At 44.7% G+C, this 18,870-nt stretch overlaps 1 long non-coding RNA gene across 1 annotated transcript in view; it reads right to left on the reverse strand.

The window, feature by feature from the left end:
• The window catches only part of LOC118011484, a 48,931-nt gene extending 45,947 nt beyond the window's left edge, over positions 1-2,984 (reverse strand). Inside the window, exon 1 of the long non-coding RNA XR_004679484.1 lies at positions 2,852-2,984. This is a non-coding gene — a long non-coding RNA (uncharacterized LOC118011484). The remainder of the gene's footprint in view (positions 1-2,851) is intronic.
• Positions 2,985-18,870: the final 15,886 nt, after the last annotated feature.

Raw genomic sequence — 18,870 nt, forward strand, 5'->3', positions numbered from 1 at the left:
TTCTTTCTTTCTTTCTTTCTTTCTTTCTTTCTTTCTTTTTCTTTCATTCGTTCTTTCTTTCCACTGCCATGTTATATTTTGTCCACCATAGACAGAATAGGGTCCTCATTGTCCCTACATTTTGTCATTTCTCTGCTTCATGACCCCTCGTTTGTCATGTTCTTTTTTGTCCCCATTAACTGTATATATTGAACCAATCTACTCTGTAATGCCAATGGGAACAAATAGAATTCAGAACAAATACTCATATATATATGGACGCCAAGTAGCATAGCACCAAAATGTACAACGAGGCAACTGTTAAAATAATAAGGAGACATCATGAAACACATCCATAAAATAGAAAGACTTAATCTTGCCTTCCTTGGTCCAATATGCCTTAGTAGGAAGTATACACAGGCATAAAATAGCAAATAATAGTTTTATAAAATGTTCATATAACATCTACAAATATCATCCATATATTAGCTAACACAAAATCTCACTAAGTTCCTGGGGTGCCTGGGTGGCTCAGTCGGTTAGGCATCTGCCTTCGGCTCAGGTCATGATCCCAGGGTTTTGGGATGGAGTCCTGCATCAGGTTCCCTGCTTGGCAGGGAATCTACCTGCTGCTCCCTCTGCTTATGTGCTCTCTCTCTCTAATAAATAAATAAAATCTTAAAAAAAAAAAAAAAGAAAGAAAATCTCACTAAGTTTCAAACTCAAAAATCAATTAAACAGCAAAAAATTGTTTGCACTATTCAGTCCAGTTCAGATTCTTCCACTTTCAGAGGCTCTTCTCTGAGAGCGCTATGCAATACGGGCACGATTACGTCTCTGAAATCCAACTGGCTTTGTCTCTCATTTAGAGAGTTTCCATGATCCCTAAATGCACCCCTCCCTTCTACCCTATCCTAAAAAATCATAGAAAGCTTGTTTTATCCATTCATTAATCCATTTGTTCATTTGGCCATTCATTCACACATCCACTTAAGGCATTCACCCACCTAAGGAAAAGAACCACCCTAAGGCATCCTTGATGTAAATGGTTACTCCAAGGAATAGTTCTGGACCCACCTCATGAATGGTTTGATATTTGGCAACTCTGTGTAAGCAACCTATATTGGACAGGGTGTTCTATAGGTTTTAGAGTATTAAGAAAAGCAAATTAGGATATGTGCTTTGTGAAGGAGGTGAGAACAGGGTTAGCATCCTATCTCCAACCTGATTTGAAGAGCACCTTGACTCCTGGCCTCTTCTTTGGAGCTATAGGGACCCAGATCCCCCATGTTGCCTCTCACTGCTCACTGCATGAACATGAGCAGCCCGGCCATGGTTTCTTGCCTGGTCTTCCCATCATCCCATCCCAAGATCTCCGTTTCACCTGCCTGACTCCTCTCTTTTGGCTGCCTTTGCCACCTCAGCTTTGTCTGGAAGGGGCCCCATCCTCTGGGACTCTGAGAGGTCTCCCAGAGTCTTCTGTGTGTGGTCTTACTAGTCTTTCCCAGGTATCATCTCTGACACTCACATCCACAAACACAGCCTTGCCCCCTCTGTGTCAGGCTCAGCCTCATGGTGGGAATGGACTCTCAAGTGAGTGTTGCACTTTTAGCCTTTCTGGTATGCCTTTATCCATTTGGCAGATAATTAATTGGCCATCACCTACTAAGCACGAGTGGGGATTAAGGAACTTGAGTTCAGAGATAAGTAAGATACAACATGTGCCCTTTAAAGAATGTTTAGATTACTGGGGAAAACAAACTCCTTTGCAAATAATTATAATAAACACAATCCAACTGGAGGAAGGCTCAGTTGATGAGATATACAAGGTCTTAGACTTCTTCTGCCTATTAGGAACCGTATCTGCTCCAAATTTTCACTCATTCTTTCACTCAACGAGTATTTATTGAGCACCTAATGTATTCTAGGCACTGGGGATGCAGGCAAAAGCACAGACATAGTTTTATTTCTCACAGAACTTACAGTCTAGTCAGAGAGATGGATAAATAAGTACATAATCACAGATTGTGGTAAATTAATTCGTTAATTCAACTAATATCTACTGAGTGCCTACAAGGTCTCAGGCACTGTTCTAAACTCTGTGGACATAGTAACAAAACTACATACACTTCTTGACTTCCTGGACCTTCTAGAGAACAGTCAAGAAACAAGGTAAAGAGGTAACACACCGTAGGTTGGTTGTGAATGCTAAGGAGAAAAATGTAACACAGAAAAAGGGGTTAATAAAATATCAAGTGAAGAAGAGGCTTTGAAATATTGAATGACAGGTCAGGGAAGGCCTCGCCTGAGGAAGTGGCTGTTGTAAAAAGAACTTGAAGCAGAGGGAGGAAGGAGCAAGGCATGAGCAAGTCTGAGAGGAGAGCATTCCAGGAGAGGGCATGGGAGGCGTGAAGACTTTGAAGTAGGAGTGTGTCTGAGTAAAGAAAAATACAGCACAGAGGTGAAGAAGAGGAGGGGAGTCTACCTGGAGTGTTCAGCAAAGACCTCGATGAGGAGGCAATCTATGAGCTGAAGAAGGAGGCGGAGGCAGTGTTTCTACCTGGGTTATATGACTGTGTTCTATTTAGGATTTTTGTTTCTCACTCTGACTGCTTCCTGTGCCTAGAACTCATTCCTGAGAACCAGCCCACCGCAGTGGTGGCCAACCACTCCATCTCCCTCCTCCCCAGAGCCTCCAATAGAATTCTGCTCCAAACCAGGAAGACACACCATATCATTGTGGCCTACATAGAGATCTCTGATCCCTCTGCCCATGCCCCCACCCTACAGACCCCACTGTGGAGATGAGACTAGCCTGGAACCTGTCAGAATTTCCCACATCTGTCTGGACAACTGAGACCCTTCGCCTCACCAATGGCCAGCTTTCCAGCTGGACAAGTTCCCTCCAGTTGAGCCCCAGCAACTCATCCTCTTCCAGACACCTCTTGCTTCTGATGTCCCAGCATGCCTTGCAGCCAGTCCTGGCCAAGTTATGACACATTCACACTTCCCTGAAAAAGAAAAAGGCAGCAATATAGCTTCTGGAGACTTGATTATTTATGGGGCTTCAGTCTACTTGGAAAGCCTACAGAGAAAAATGACAAAGGAACATGAGTTATGACGAGTTACGGTCAGTTCTCTTTTGCCATTTACTAGCTGTATGTCTCTAGGAAAGTTGACTTCATTGAGCCTTGGTTTTCTCATTTGTAAGCTGGGAATTCCTTTCCTACTTCACAGCTTTTGAAAGATTCAATAAAATAAAGTAACTGTGGTACCTGACACATAAATAAGGGTTCCAACGAATGTTTTTGAATATGAAACTTCAGTCCCCTCTTTGGTTTATGCCAGGTGTCAGCAATTTACAGTCTATGGGGCAAATCTGGGCCCATGGCTTGTTTTTATAAATAAAGCTTTATTGGAACATAGCCACACCATTAATTTACATATTGTATAAATCCTCTTGTGCCACAGAATCAGAGTGGTAGTTACTATGAAGACCACATGGTCCACAAATACTAAAATATTTACTATCTGGTCTTTGATACAATGACTATGTAAGCCCCTGGTTTGTACTATCATGGAACACTGGCTCTGCGTCAGGCTGCCGGGGTTTAAATGCTGGTTTTATCACTTAACTAGCTTTGGAACTCTGAGCAAGTTCTTTAACTTATCTGTAACTTTGTTTCCCTATCTGTAAAATGGGAATACTAGTTTATCATATTGGGTTGATGAAAGGATTAAATGAGCCATCTGGTAAAGTATGCAGCACACTGCCAGCAAATGGTTAGTGTTGATTAACATAATGCTTATTGCTGTGAATGTCATATGATATTATTCCATATGTTGTTCACAAAGTTCCTCCATCAACTGGGGCTGGGGATAGTTTTTGGTATCAACCTGGAGCCCAAGAATCCTACCTAAAATGTTATTTGGCATATAAAAATCCCTCGAGGTGGCTTATGAATGGCCCAGGGCCCCAGGATCTGGCCCCATGCTATCTATATCTTCCCATGGCTGCTTTCTGCTCCTCCAGACAACCTGGTTGGCAATCTGACTTGAAGATTCAGTCCTCCAGATGAGGCTTTTCTTACCATGCCCTTGGCAGGTGTGGGCATGAGTCACCACTAAGCCTAGGGATTGTTGCTGGTGATGATGCGTCTTCCTTCAGTCTGGCTTGGTAAGAGCACCTGGGACAATCATTGGCATGCACTGCACACCCTCATTTGGCCTTGAAGTCGATCACACCAGGGCAGGAGGAGCATCCTCTAGTGGCCCCGGTGTGCATTTGAAGGTTTGTTGGGCAGAATTTACAGCTGAAGGTTGAAGGCTAAAGTGACAGCTCAGGTGGGGACCAGAACAGGTGCCTAATGACCTGGGTGAGACCACCTCCTGGAAACTGGAGATCCTGGTGTCAGGTATATAAGAGTTCCTGTGAAACAAACAGGGCCAGGCAGATGAGTATTGATAGCTCTAAAAGGATCAAGAGCCAGACGGTTGTTTATAGACCTGGAATTACTTTCCAAGAGAAAATAGAGGGCTGTCCAAAGAGACCAAGACAAAGAGGAAATGTGCGCATGCGAGTGTGTATGTATCTGTGTGTGTGAGTGCATGTATGTGTTTGCACATTCATGCACGAACATCCATACTCTGTAGCCATTCAGGGATAAGATGGTGCAAGAGAGCACGGGGACATCTGATTCATCCACAGTGCCAGACTTCTTAATACTTCTAAAATGATTGGCTCCAATTACCCCCCTTATAAGATTAATGATACTATTCTGGAATCAACAGAATCTAACAAAATACTCTTTTTTCTATTTTGAAAAAGCATCCATATAACAAATCTTACTAAGTTATAAATTCAATCACACAGATTTACATACCAGTTTTATTGACAACCTCCTGTTCGCATTTGAGCCCCAGATTTTCTGAGACTCACGCTGCCCACAGCGACAAGACATATACTTTTGAGCAGCTAGAAGGAATTCCTGCATAAGACTTCCCATGTGAATCAAAAGGAGTTTGATTAAGAGCCAAGCCACCTGTGGGGAGTGTAGCAGAAGCTGCCATGACCTCACCCTAAATGGATAAAGATATTCATGCTGCACACTGAGGGCCCCAGCACACACCCCAGGTGCAGCAATATTAGGAAGCAACAGTCTGTCAAGGAATGCAGGTGACTGTTGAGTTGGTTCATATGAGCCAAGAAATTGTCTTTAGCAAATGAAGACACCTCCTTGAAAAATAAAGACCTCAGACACAAGTGCCCAGAAGTATCTTGCCCCGAAGTAAGATAACTTGCTATCTTAGATAGCCAGCCTGGTCCTGGAGAACTTTTCAAACAGGTAATGAAGACATCGCTAAGGGGAAAAAAAAATCAATTTATTCTTCTGATACGTTCTTTTTCTGGATTTATTATTATTTATTTATTATCACTCCAGATACAGTATTAAGGGTGGGACAACAGAGTTCCAGTGAAAGACCTCCCAATTCCAGAATAGGACCTGGCATATCGCAGATTCTCAATAAATCTGTGTTGACTTTCTGATTGACCAGATTCCATTTCGAGCAAAGAAACCCAAGTCATTTATCATTACCTGATGCTCCTCCTACGGAGTGTTGTTTCAAACCTGCTCCTACAATATTCTCTTGCTAACAGGACTTAAATACATACATATAATATTCTGGCAGATGTTTCTTTTGCTGTTATCCAAATTATCCATCCCAACTGAAAGATCGACGAGACCTATGCATTATTACAGCCTGTCTCTCTGATAGGCTGGGAGCATGTCTGCATCACACTAGCCAAACCCTTGGTGAACCTAGCCATGCCCACAGGTAGGGTTCACTGTGCTCAGGAACATGAACCAGGGGGCTCAGGGAGAGCATGATGGAAGAGGAAAACAGTACATCCAAATTTAGCAAACTTTCAAAAAAGACATTCGATTTCTCACCAGCATGGGATTGATTCATCAGTTAAAAATGGATTGTTCAGTGTTTCCTTGAACAGAAACACACATGCATCGTTCTTCCCCTGCTGGCTACAGGAGCAAGGGAAGGATGGGGAGAGTGTCCATCTGAAGACCACAGTTTAAGGCCGGTCCTTGACTCCTCTCATCCCTTCAGGCTCCACAAACCCAGAGAAGAGCGGGGAGAACATGTGGCCTGGAAACCAGGTCTTTTCTCCCCGCCTTCTTGGGGTCATTTCAGAGATGTTCCTTGTCAAGCCTGAAGCTGAAGCTGAAGATAGGATTTTAGTTGCTGAACAGAGGGATGGAAACGCCCCTCCCCAAGGCAGGAAGATGATCCAGAGTCTGCATCCAAGGCTCAAAAGTAGGTACTTTGGGGTGCCTGGGTGGCTCAGTCGGTTAGGCTTCTGCCTTCGGCTCAGGTCGTGATCCCAGGGTCCTGGGATCGAGCCCATGTTGGGCTCCCCACTCAGCAGGGAGTCTGCTTCTCCCTCTCCCTCTGCCCTTCCCCCTCCCCCATGGCTGCTTGCTCACTCTCTCTCTCTCTCTCTCTCAAATAAATAAATAAATAAATAACAAGTAGGTTCTTTGGGGAGCTTCACATTCAAGTGTGCACAGTGAGTCTGGCCAGGCGTAAGTATTTCCCAAGTGCCTGCGGTGAGCTCAGAGCAGGGCGGGTGATTTCAGAGGGAGCCACCTGTTACTTCAAGTTCTTTATCTCATTTGAGCCTCCTGGCAACCTCTCACACAGGTGCTGCACCGAAGTTTCTGGTTAGGGGCTGAGCCGGGTGCCGGGTACGTGGTGGTGAGCAAACACCAAGGCAGGTAGCTCAGAATCCAACACCGGAGTGGGCACTTGGCAGACGACCATATCGATACACGTGCTATTCCAAAACAACCTAAGTGCTCAGAGGGAGAGGACTGGGTCCTGGTCACGCTCCGGGAAGCATGGCATTGTGGTCAAGAGGGGTTGGAGCCGGTTGGCTCAAGGTCGAATCCCAGCCCTGCCCGCTCCGCTATGTGTCCTTGTTCTTAGCCAGATCATCTGGTCTTTCTGGGCCTCATCTGTAAAGCACAGATACTAATAGTGCCTACATCATGCGAACATTATAGGATTAAGTGAGATCATATTTACGAAATACCCAGAATGGCACAGGGTAAGTATGTCGCTAAGGAACATTAGCTAAGGAGCCCCAGAGGGGCGGGCCCTTCTTCCCATCTAGCCAATGAGGAGAATGGAGCTCAGGGAGATGACCTGACTACCACAAGATCACGCAGTGTTGGTGGAGGGAGGGGGGGAGCTACATCTGCCACCCCCCAAATCTGGCCATGCTGGTTTAGCAAAGGGGTGGGTCAGGGAGTCCCAGCCTCGGGCAGGGCTTGCTATCACCTCCACAGAAGCAACCCTGCTATCGTAACACATCGCTGTTTAAGAAACACAAACCACCCTCTGGCAGCTTCTCAAGCAAGTGTCAGAGCCAAAAAAGAGCTCCTGCCCCTCACCCCACTTTGCAGCCTGGACTGCAAGGCCCAGTCTTCCGGGGAAACACATGGGAGCTTACCCAACAGGTTTTCCCAACAGCCACGCCAGAGCGGGCAGGCCCCAAGGAGCCCAGGCTGGGAGGGCTCACTCTCCCGGCCGCAGGTGCCCCCTCTGACCTGGGTGCGGGCGGCCTCCCTCTCGGCCTGTCTGAACCCAATCCCTGGGAGGGGCCGATGTCACTAATCTTGCCATGTAGCTGCAGGCCACCTCGGGCTCCCAGTAGCAATGACCCACCCCTGCTCTGCCGGGGCCCTGCCTCCTCCCTGCTGGCATCTCTCCAGCTGTGGCAGAGAGCCCAGCTTGGCGAAGGCATGGCCTGGCCCAGTGGCGAGTGTCCCAGCCGAGCAACCTGGCGCAAGCATGACAAGTGGCATCTGCATTTGTCTATCCTGGCGGTGAGAGCCGAGCCAAAGAGCCAAGTTCCAAAGCTGGGTCTTCAAAGGACAGAAGAGACTCTGGAAATGAGATGACAACATCAGAACAGGCCACAAATCTCTAAGGAATTATTCTAAGAAGAAATCACACCCAGTTCCCAAACTGTGAGTGTACATGGCTACTTAGAAAACCATTACCTGTGCCTGCCCTTCCATTTCTGACAAGCAGCCTCCTTGCACCCCTGGACTATATCGGGGACAGATCATATTCATGTTCTCCTAAGATGGAAGCGAAGGCCATCCTGAGAATTGCCCGAGGGCTCCTAAGGACAGCAAAGGTGGGGAGAAAGCAGGTACTTGGCTCAGAATTGGCAAAATAAGCCAGGAACTCCAGAGGGTGATCAGATTTAGCACAAGAAAAGATAAAATAAAATAAAATACAAGCAATCACAATAGCTGACTTTTATGAAGCTCCCCCTCTGTCTTAGGAAGTATGCTCAACATTTTATACACACATTTTATCCTCACAGCCCCTCAGAAACCCTGATAATTGATATTTTCTGCCCAACAGATAATGAAGCCTGAGTCTGAGAGAGAAGTGACTTGCCCAAGGCTATTCAGATGCAAAGTGGCAGACCTCATTCAAATCTGATGTGCCTAACTCCAAGGCAGACCCTCAGATGAATAGTGGGGGCCAGAGATCTCTCCCTGCTCCTCCTTTTGGGCTGTGGATCACAGTTCTATAAACGAGAATTAGCCTCTTTGCTTCTGTTCCTTGCACCTGGATCTCTAAAACTTTAGATGCAGTGCCGAACATGTCACTTGGACGCATCTTCCTTGGGTGGAAGGAAGGAAATGCTAGTCATGGGCAAGATAATGGATCACGTGGGAGTTCTAGAATCAGACGTGGAAATGTCTCCCAGCCATGCAACAAGTGGTCTGGGTGGCCTCGGACTCTTTCTAGACTTTCTCGAGCCAGAGACTGCTGATCTATAATCCAGGAGTAATCATGATTACATGAGTGGGCAGAGCAGGGGGAGGGGCAAGACGGAGTGCACATCCGAAACGCAACGCTGAGCCCGATGGCAACCTCTATGAAGGCAGGCGGCAATTAGATCTTGTCCCTGCTGTATCCTCCACCTGATAGATACTTTGGTCAAGAAATTTCTGTCGAAGAATCTATTTTACAAAATTCCTTGCAAGTACACGCAGAGGGTTACCTGCGCGAGCCTCGGGAAGCACCGCCTATGCGCATGGGTGGAGTGTGGCTAACCCAGTGGAAGTTCTTGCATGGAACAGAATGCTAGGTAGTCACTAAAAAAACTGAGGCAGCTGTACGTGCAATCGTGTAACAGGTAACCAGCCTGTATAAATAGGGTGAGGGGATTGCAGGACAACTTACATTCATGGTAACATGCTTAGAAAAAAACCAAAAAGGTCAAGAGATGAATCCATACTGGTCTACTGAGAATGCTTACTTCCACTTGACATTAGGACCTCAACAAGGAAGGGTGAGGGGAGAAAGGAGATGGGGTGGGGGGCGGGGTTATTTTCACTTTTTACCCCGAGCGCTTTGCCTTACTTAAATTGTTTTGACAAAGAGTCTGAGATACCTTTGCTGAATAAAAATGCAATCCAAAATTATTCTTACGTCTGAATGGATAAAGAAGATGTGGTCCATATATACAATGGAATATTACTCAGCCATCAGAAAGGATGAATACCCAACTTTTACATCAACATAGATGGGACTGGAGGAGATTATGCTAAGTGAAATAAGTCAAGCAGAGAAAGTCAATTATCATATGGTTTCACTTATTTGTGGAACATAAGGAATAGCATGGAGGACATTAGGAGAAGGAAGGGAAAAATGAAGGGGGGAAAATCGGAGGGAGAGACGAACCATGAGAGACTATGGACTCTGAGAAACAAACTGAAGATTTTAGAGGGGAGGGGGTGGGGGGATGGGTTAGCTCGGTGATGGGTATTAAGGAGGGCACTTACTGCATGGAGAGCTGGGTGTTATACACAAACAATGGATCGTGAATCACTGCATCAAAAACTAATGATGTATTGTATGGTGACTAACATAACATAAAAAAATTTTAAAAATAAATAAATAAAACTCCTTAAAATAGGGGAAAAAATTATTCTTACATCTTAAATAAGGGAAGAGAAGAATAAATGAACATCTCAAGTGCCGTGCAGAAACAAAGCCCCCTACATGTTCATCCCCCTCCCTCCCTTGCCCCTGAAACATACCTAGCACATCTCTACCTCTCTGTCACAGGAATGAGATGTGCAAAGATAGGCAAAGTAGTCCTATTCCCATCAGTTTGCCCCTCAGTGCGTGTGGCCCCACAAAATCCGACAAAACCCAGCCTTTTTGGGTTTGCTGGCTTTTCTCTGAAAAGGACACGTGGGCAGAAAACATAGGCACTGGTTTGTCCCCCAGCAGAAACAGAAACTTGGGTGCTTTGGCCAAAGGTGAAGTAGAAGGTTTGGGTGGGCTCCTGGATTCGATTGCCTTAGAAATAGCTCTCATCTGAGGTTTTGGTGTGACCTCGATGAAAAGGAGTAGTAACTATCTAAAAGAATCTTACCGAAAAGCTGCAACTCCAATTTGGGAAGTTTAAAGTCAAAGAGAGAAGTAAAGATGGGTAAAGTGGCAGCCCGGGGGAATTGTGTTCAGGGTCACTGCCTAGAAGGATGAGTTCGCTGTCACTTGGAAGAGCTGGGTCTCCTTGTAACTCACACGTCCTTAGCTGACTGTGCTCGATATAATTGCATATAATTAACCCCATAGTTGTACAACTTCTGTAGTCTCCGCTGTCTAAGCCCAGCCGTCTCCAAACAAACCCTGAACTTGGTAAAGGGGGACAGAAAGAACAGGAACGTAAGAAGCAAACATTTAGGAAGTACCTAATCTGTTTCTGAAACTACTTTAAGTATTTAATATAGAAGATCTCTTTTAAACTTCCAAACATCTCATGAGGTACTCCCCGCCCCCCACCATTGTACAGATGATTCAGAAAAGTGAAATGAAGCTCCCACAGGATTTAATGGCAAGACCAGGAGGGAAATTTAGATTTGTCTTTCTCCCAAAGGCCATCCTTACCCAACACAACACACCCAACGCAAGTGGGGCTATACACACATACACACACACACACACACATCCCTCTTTTCCTCACTGAAACCACTTACCCAACCAGACCAGGTTGTAATGGGAGATGTTTCGCTCCCAGTGTTTCATACTCTTGGAGAAGAATACAAAACACAATGGAAAGGAGAGGAATGCCACACTGACCTACATCCCACGGCATATGACATTCTTAGAAAATAGCTTTGATATTATATTTGGAGGCCCTTAAATGTTGCTCTTCCTAGTTTTCTTACACCAATAGTCAGGCTTCATCCAGCACTCCATGTAGGGCATGAGCCAGGTGTTGACAAGGAGCAAGCCTGTGCCCCATACAGTTGCCAGCCTGGTAGGCTTATCTGGCAAAATAACAGCAGTAACTATTCCTGCTTCTGTGCCTTCTCGGTACCATAGAGCCTAAAAGTTCCTAAGATGGCATTAGCCCAAACACCTCCAATGATAGATAAAGAAACTGCACACAGAAAAAAGCAAGCCCTTTCTTAATATCGTACAACCAGTCAAAGGAAGGTACTGGAATGATGTCCTCCGTGGCTTCCTGACTCCAGATAGTTAATGTCTTGACAACTAGGCAAGCTTATTGTATGTTTTTCAAAATAGCTTTATTGAGATATAATTTATATAACACTGAATTAACTTTTTTTAAGTACAGAGTACAATGATTTTTTTATAAATTTATAAAATTGTACAATTATTATTACCATCTAATTTTTGGAACATTTCCATCACCTCAAAATTGAAACCTCAAGCCCATTTGCAGTCAATCCTCATTCCTACCCCAACCCCAGATAGCAACTAATCTACTTTCATCTATGGATTTGCCTTTTCTGGACGTTTCATGTACATAGACTCACATGACATCTAATATGTGCTCTCATGTGACTGGTTTCTTTCCCTTTGCGTGTTTTGAGGCTTAGCCACGTGGTCGCACGCATTCGCACTGCATTCCCTTTTATTGGCAAATAATGCCCCATTATATGAATTACCACATTTTATTATCTATTCACCAGCTAATGGATATTTGAGTTGTTTTCACTTTTTTGCCTAACGTATTTTTAACACACATCCCAACCCCAAGGGACTGGTGACAGTTGCCATGCATATTGAGTATTCCATGGCTTTTACGCTTGGTGGAAAGAGTGCCCTGAACAATTAACAATACCTGCCACTGGCGGGCCAGCAGAGAAGCGTGGCATAAAGGGATTGCACCCTTTCCAAAGAGGTGTGTTCTTGACCTCAACGGAATAGTCACATTTCTCCTGAGAAAAGAGTCAAAGGAGGGCAAGACGTTGCAACTAGGAAGAACTGCTCCCATTTTAGTGTAGAACATCCCTTTTATGATACAGTTTATTATTAAACAATCAGTGGTTGGGCTTCTTTAGCATATTTTTCTGGAGAGGCAATGGAGCCACACTGTCATGACTCCATCAGACCAGCTTCTTCCCAGGGTCAGGATTGGCACTATTTATGTGGCCAAGGATTGGCAAACTCTGCCCCAGTTATGGCCCCAAGTGGCTGATGAGTTAGCATTCATGGTGATCATATCAACAGCCAAGATTTTTTCTTTTTTTTTAAGTAGAAGTAGGGAGGTTTGTTCTCCACTTTCCCCTTGGGAAGGGATGAATAGACTGAACTGCTTCAAAACTCAGTGGGCTTGGTGGTGTCTTTGTGTTGTCGGCTCTGAGAAAACAGATGGCGGTCAGAACGAGCCTGATGGAAGAAGGAAATTGTGGTTTGTGTGGATATGTCCCAAGCAGAGAATCTGGTGTTACTTTAGGAGAACGCAAAGAAAACATTGTTGATGTCAGGGGGAAATGGGTAGAAAAAGCAAAGTAATACAGAAGGACAGAAGGCAGAAATTGATCAATGAAGAGTCAAGTAAACCATAAATGTTAAGCTTAACCTACAACCATTTTCTCTTGTTCCACACTGTTTATTTAAAAAAAAAAAAAATTGAATTAGTTCCAATAATTAACAATCAAGAGACTTTCTATAAATTTGTGAGTTTCCTGTGAGTTTGGAAAAAAGAAAACGAAAAAAAGTCTGGCCAACTTTTGCTATGGCAGAATACTGGAGCTCCCTGTGGGTGGGGCGTGTGTGCACCAATTTGCTACAGTCCTCACCACACCCTACTGCTTATATTCAGCCAATTCACAGGTTTGTATGACCCTCTGGGTCTGCAACTCTTGAAGTGACTATGTCCCTCTTGGCTCAGTCATCCCAGGTGTCCTGTTTGGGCCGCCATGTGATCTTGCAGAAAGTGGAGTGAAGCGCATAGAGGTTAAGTGACCTGCCCAAGACCACCATCAGTAAGGGTCAAAGCCATGTCTCATCTTAACGTATCTACTGTTTTTTTTCCAGTTTATCATGCCTTGGCAAGCAGAGAAAAGAACTGATTAAACAAAGCAAAGGATGGAGCAAAAATGAAGGGAAAAGCTGAGGCAGAGAAAGAGCAGGGAATTTTCAAAGAACAGTTTATTAGTTCATTGAAAGTGAAGCTATAGTATTGTCTCTTCCAATGAGGGACCAAACACAAACGTGGTTGGGCATGCGTATTCGTCGCCCGTGTCTCTAGAAACAAATCCAGGCCTCCCAGACAGAAAACATTTTTTTTCTTGGTTCATAAAGAGAGCTCTGAAAACAAATTTGGGAGTTGGCTTAGGAGAAAAATAACTTGTTCAAATTAACAAACATTTCCCAAATATTTCTTAGAGAAAGAGTCTTCTATTTACCATTCCTAAACCCCACTGAATTAGCGTGGGGGCCAAGTGGCTCCAGAAATACAGCGTAGGCCAAAGTTACTTGCTGGTGGTAGAGCCCATCTCTAAATCAGTGTCTGGAATAGGCCCGGTGCTATCAGCTGCCAGAGTTTATTGGGATGGCATAAAATCCTGCTGCCCACTTCTTTGGCCCCTGCCAGAGAACCTGAGATCTCCCCTGAGGGTCACCACGTGTACAGAAGTGGAGGAGAACAGAGAAAACAAGCATTTCTTTTAGCAACTTCAAGATCTATTTCTGGGGTTGAACAGAAGCCATTAAAACATTCCCATGACTCTGTGCCAAGCCCCCAAATTACTAATGACAGACATGCTGGCTCAAAGGGAGTCATTGCTGGCAAATATCCCTTTGGTATCTTGTTAACAGTAATAACCCCGAGCCTTTCATTGAAAGATCTCAAAGCACAGTGCAAGACTTAATTGACTCCCCCCACAACTCTGTCCCCGAAAAAGGTAATTATCATTATATCCCTCAGACAGTTTACACAGGGGTTAAATATGTGATGGGGGTTGAATGATTTATCCCTGTTTCATATTCTAAGTTGAAAGGAAAAGTCTAAATAATGGCATAACTTGGGGTGACCTCAGCTATACGACATGCTGGAACCAGTGGAGTCATCAGAGCAGAGAGAACAAGGGCCTGGTGAGGCTGACATGATTAGAAATGCCTCTGCCCAGTGGCCATGGGACCAGCACCATGCACAAAGGTGGTGACCTGAACTTCGCTTAGCCTGAGAACATTATCCATAACCTCCAGTCCAGGTTAGAGGAAGAAAAGAATCAGACCCGGAGTCCTGGAAGTGTGAGACTCTCAATATTGTGTATGTAAGGTCCGAAGTGAGACTTTGGACTTGCAGAAATTTTGCAAAAAAATAAGGATCTATTTCATTGGCAGAGCGGTATGGCAAGAGCTAGAAGTGACCTGGTTCTCGAAGAGATGAGGGGTTCATCCCAGAGGAGAACTTGAATGCCAGACATAACATCTAGGGCACTCACCCAGCTCTGGAACCTAAGGCGCTATGAAGTTGAGCACCACTGACCTCATAAACCTCTTCTTCCTCCTGTAAATCTCCATCTCAATACATAGGACTTCTACTCACTTACTCACATGCCATCACCAAGCTTATGGCCAGGTTATCTTCTCTACCACCTTTTGTATCTGATCCCTAAGTTGCTGATGACACAGCCTATCTTCCAAACCAGTCTTCTCATCACCATTCCCACCTCCTTTGACTCATTTGAGATGCCATCATATCTCCTCTGGATGATTTTTAACAGCCTCTTAACCATTCCTGTTGCTTTTAGACTTTCCCCAACCCAAACAATTCTCCAGAATACTGTTCACAGGATACTCCTGAAATGAAGATATAATCATGGCACTCATAAACTCCCCTGATTCAACCCTTCAACAGGGCAGAGTGCAAAGTAAAACCACCACCCTAGAATTCCATATCCCAATAAGACTATATCTCAAAGATAAAGATGAAATAAGGTTTCAGATGAATAAATGTTAACATAATTTAACACCAGCAGATCTGCAGTACCAGAAATATTAAAGGAACTTCTTTAGATAGAAGGAAAATGGTACCCAGCAAGTCGTATAGCTGGATCTACACAATGGGAATGAAAAGCATCAGAAATGATGAAAGTGGGAAGAACGAAGAACCACCTGGGATGGTTCAGTGTGAGCGTGCATGCAGATTTAGTCTTTATTTTCTGTATGTTTGAAATCTTTATTATTTAGGCAGTAATCAATAAAGAGAAGAAGAGGAGGAGGGGAGGGGAAGAAGGAAAGGAACAGGGACAAGTGGAAATAAAATGGGACAAGGAGGAAGAAGAGAATGAAGAAGAAGGAGGAAGAAGGGAAGGAGGAACCTAACTCCCAAATCTTAGTGAGAGACAGAACTTTCAAAATTCCATTGGATCTCTGTTGAAAACTTGGCAGCCTATTTCTGATTCAGCTAAAGGTAATAAATGCATGAGAATGGCTCAAAAAGGTAAAAAATTAAATTCAAATAAAAAGGTGAATCCTGCCCTACCGATGTCAAAACATACTATAAAGCTACAGTAATTCAAATGTGGAATAAAAATAAGAGTATGAGGGGTGCCTGGGTGGCTCAGTTTGTGAAGGGTCTGCCTTCGGCTCAGGTCATGATCCCAGAGTCCTGGGATGGAGCCCCGAATCGGGGTCCCTGCTCAGCAGAAAACCTGCTTCTCCCTCTCCCTCTGTTGCTCCCCCTGTTTGTGCTCTCTCTCACTGTCAAAGAAATAAATAACATCTTTTTTAAAAAATAAGAATATGAAATAATTTAAAGCATGGGGTAGGATTATTAAATGAATATGCATGGGTGATTGTTTAAACATTTGGGAGTTATGCTGGGACAAACACCTGCCCCCCACCACCACCTCATATAATTGACCTCATTCAATTTATACTGATTAAAAGTTCAAACAGTGAAGATGAAATATTAAAAGAATTGGCAAAAAATATTGTGACGTTTCTTCGCAAGGTGGAGGTATTCTAATCATAAAAGCAGAGAATCCATAAAGAAAATATTTTGAGAGGTTTTCAATTTTTTTGTTGTATTCTTTTTTTACATATTTAAATGTTCTAGAGCTAGCATGGATCATTTTACTTCTTTTAATTGGATTGTCAATTATTAAATTGTGACCTATCCATCGTAAGAAGGATAAACAAAACATCCTTATACTAGATGTCACCATGGTAGTGTGGGTTTTGGTGACATGGCATTATTGTAGCTGGAGACACCATATTTTTCACCATTGTAGCTAAGACTTTCAGGGAGGAAGGTTGCTGCTGATCTAATTACTGACACCTGCAATGGCTTCTGGGTAAGTCAGGAGGTTATCCAAAGGCCTTGCTGATCTTTGGCTGCACAGGCTCCCATGTCTGGGGGTTGACTGGCTTCTCTGAGCTGGTCTCTGCTGCAGCAAATGGAGTGGCTTTGCTCTTCTCCATGCATCTCTTACCCACCAGCAGCCGGCCCAGCTATGTTCTTATGATTACAAAGAGCCCTGAGAGAGCAACTGAAAACAATGCCTGTCAGGCCTGAACTTAGAACTAGCACACCTTCATTCCCCCTCATTCCATGAGTCAAAGTAAATGTCCTGGCAAAACACAGAGTCAGAGTTGGATGGGTGGGCCCTCCAAAATGATAATCCAAAGGGTGTACATACAGGTAGAGTTGAAGAATTGGGGCCAGCACTGCAATCTACCATGCTCCAATGAGCGTGTGGTGTGCCAGAATAGTTTTGGGTTTGGAGAATATAGTGATTCACACCTGATGATCCCAGCCAGAGGTCACTGTAGATGTATACGTAGATAATTCTGCGAGGAGCTAAGATAGAGGAAAGGAGGTGTGAGTAGAGAGCTCTGAGCTGGCTGTGATCCTTTCTAATGATGAAGTATGTGGTTGGAGGTATGAGGTTGAGATTGGAGATTGGAGGTTGGAGACTTGGAGCGCAGAGGTTGGAGGTTGAAGGGTAGAGATTGGAGGGTAGAGGTTGGATGATGGAGGTTGTAGGTTGGAGGGTAGAGGTTAGAGGTTGGAGGCTGGAGGGTAGAGGTTGGAGGTTGGTTGGTGGACAGTGGAGGGTGGAGGTTAAAGGTATAAGAAGGCTTCCTGGAGGAGATAGCCTTTGACTTGGATACTGAAAAAGAAGATGGACTTTCCAGTGAGAATTTGTCATAGGTGGGATAGGAAAGGATATTTTTGGCCAAGGCTAGGTTAGGAGGTCGAGAACATGATCAGGCCGGTTGGGCCTGGAGATAATGGAACTCACGAGTGAAAACTAAGACAGGAGAGGTGCTTTCAGGGCATGTCTTAGGGGATTTGGCTGGGATGTGGATGCTGGATATTAACCTGCAGGGGACTGGAGCCCATTGGTGATTTTGAGCAGGAAGACGCTGCTGTTGGCAGGGAGGGGCAGACGGAGGAGAACAGACCAGGGAGGCGGGAGGCAAGTCGGGCAGCGGTTAAGGCGACAACAAAGGCCAGAACTCGGCATTTTTACCAGGCTCAAGAGATGTGAGCACAACGTCAGAGCTTGTGGTGTGTCTGTCTGTCTGAAACCCACGGAGCATGGCCAGAAAGGAGGGAAATCCTAAGAAAGTGTCTTCACCCCAGTTACATTTTCAGATCTGTGGTAAATGTGATTTTTTTTTTAAAGATTTTACTTATTTATTTGAGAGAGAGCAAGAGAGAGCATGAGCTGGCGGAGAGGCAGAGGGAGAGGGAGAAGCAGGCTCCCCGCTGAGCAGGGAGCCCGATGCGGGGCTTGATCCCAGCACCCTAGGATCATGACCTGAGCCAAAGACAGACGCTTCACTGACTGAGCCACCCAGGCATCCTGTGATAAATGTGATTAAAACATTTTAAGAAAAGGTTTCTTGTAACTTTTTCATTTCCCCTGTCTATTTCTCCACCCCATGTCAGAGCCCAGAGGAACCTAAAAAACATTTGCAGGGGAAGTTGGAGAATGGGGCCCGGAAGCCTCACTGGAAAGATACGGGGGCGCCTAGGAAAGCACGAAAGTGTGTTCAATCCCTTGACCGTGCTGGAAAACGAAGGTCTGAGAATGAAATCCACAGAATCCACAGAGCTGGCGGTCACTTCAAGGGCCCCTGTTTCTTGAGAGGCTTCAGTGTGAACAGGTTTCCCTGTACCCCTTTCTACTCTCTCCATTCTTGCCTGGACCCCTCGATGGTGGCTCAGGTCACAGATGAAGGGATGGATATCATCATGTTTTGACCTTTGGGGGAAAAAAGCTCTAAAACTAGACTGCTGATGAGTTCATGCACACGAGGACTTCGAACAGTATGCACAGAGAAAACACTCCATATCTGTGAGCTATTATTATTTTTATTTAGATTTAAATGGAAATACCATCTTCCAGCTCTAACGGTGTCTGTCCAGCTTCCCCAACCCTCCAGCCAGGACAGCCCTAGATTTGCCCTGAGAAGGCAGATGAGCCTAGAGTTACCCTGGCTGACTTAAACTCGGGATCCCTTGCACCCAGAGTCTGGGTCTGTCTGTCATGCTGTGTT

This window comes from Mirounga leonina, unplaced genomic scaffold (assembly GCF_011800145.1).
Source record: "Mirounga leonina isolate KUSES-001 unplaced genomic scaffold, KU_Mleo_1.0 Mir_150, whole genome shotgun sequence".
Lineage (NCBI taxonomy): Eukaryota > Metazoa > Chordata > Mammalia > Carnivora > Phocidae > Mirounga > Mirounga leonina.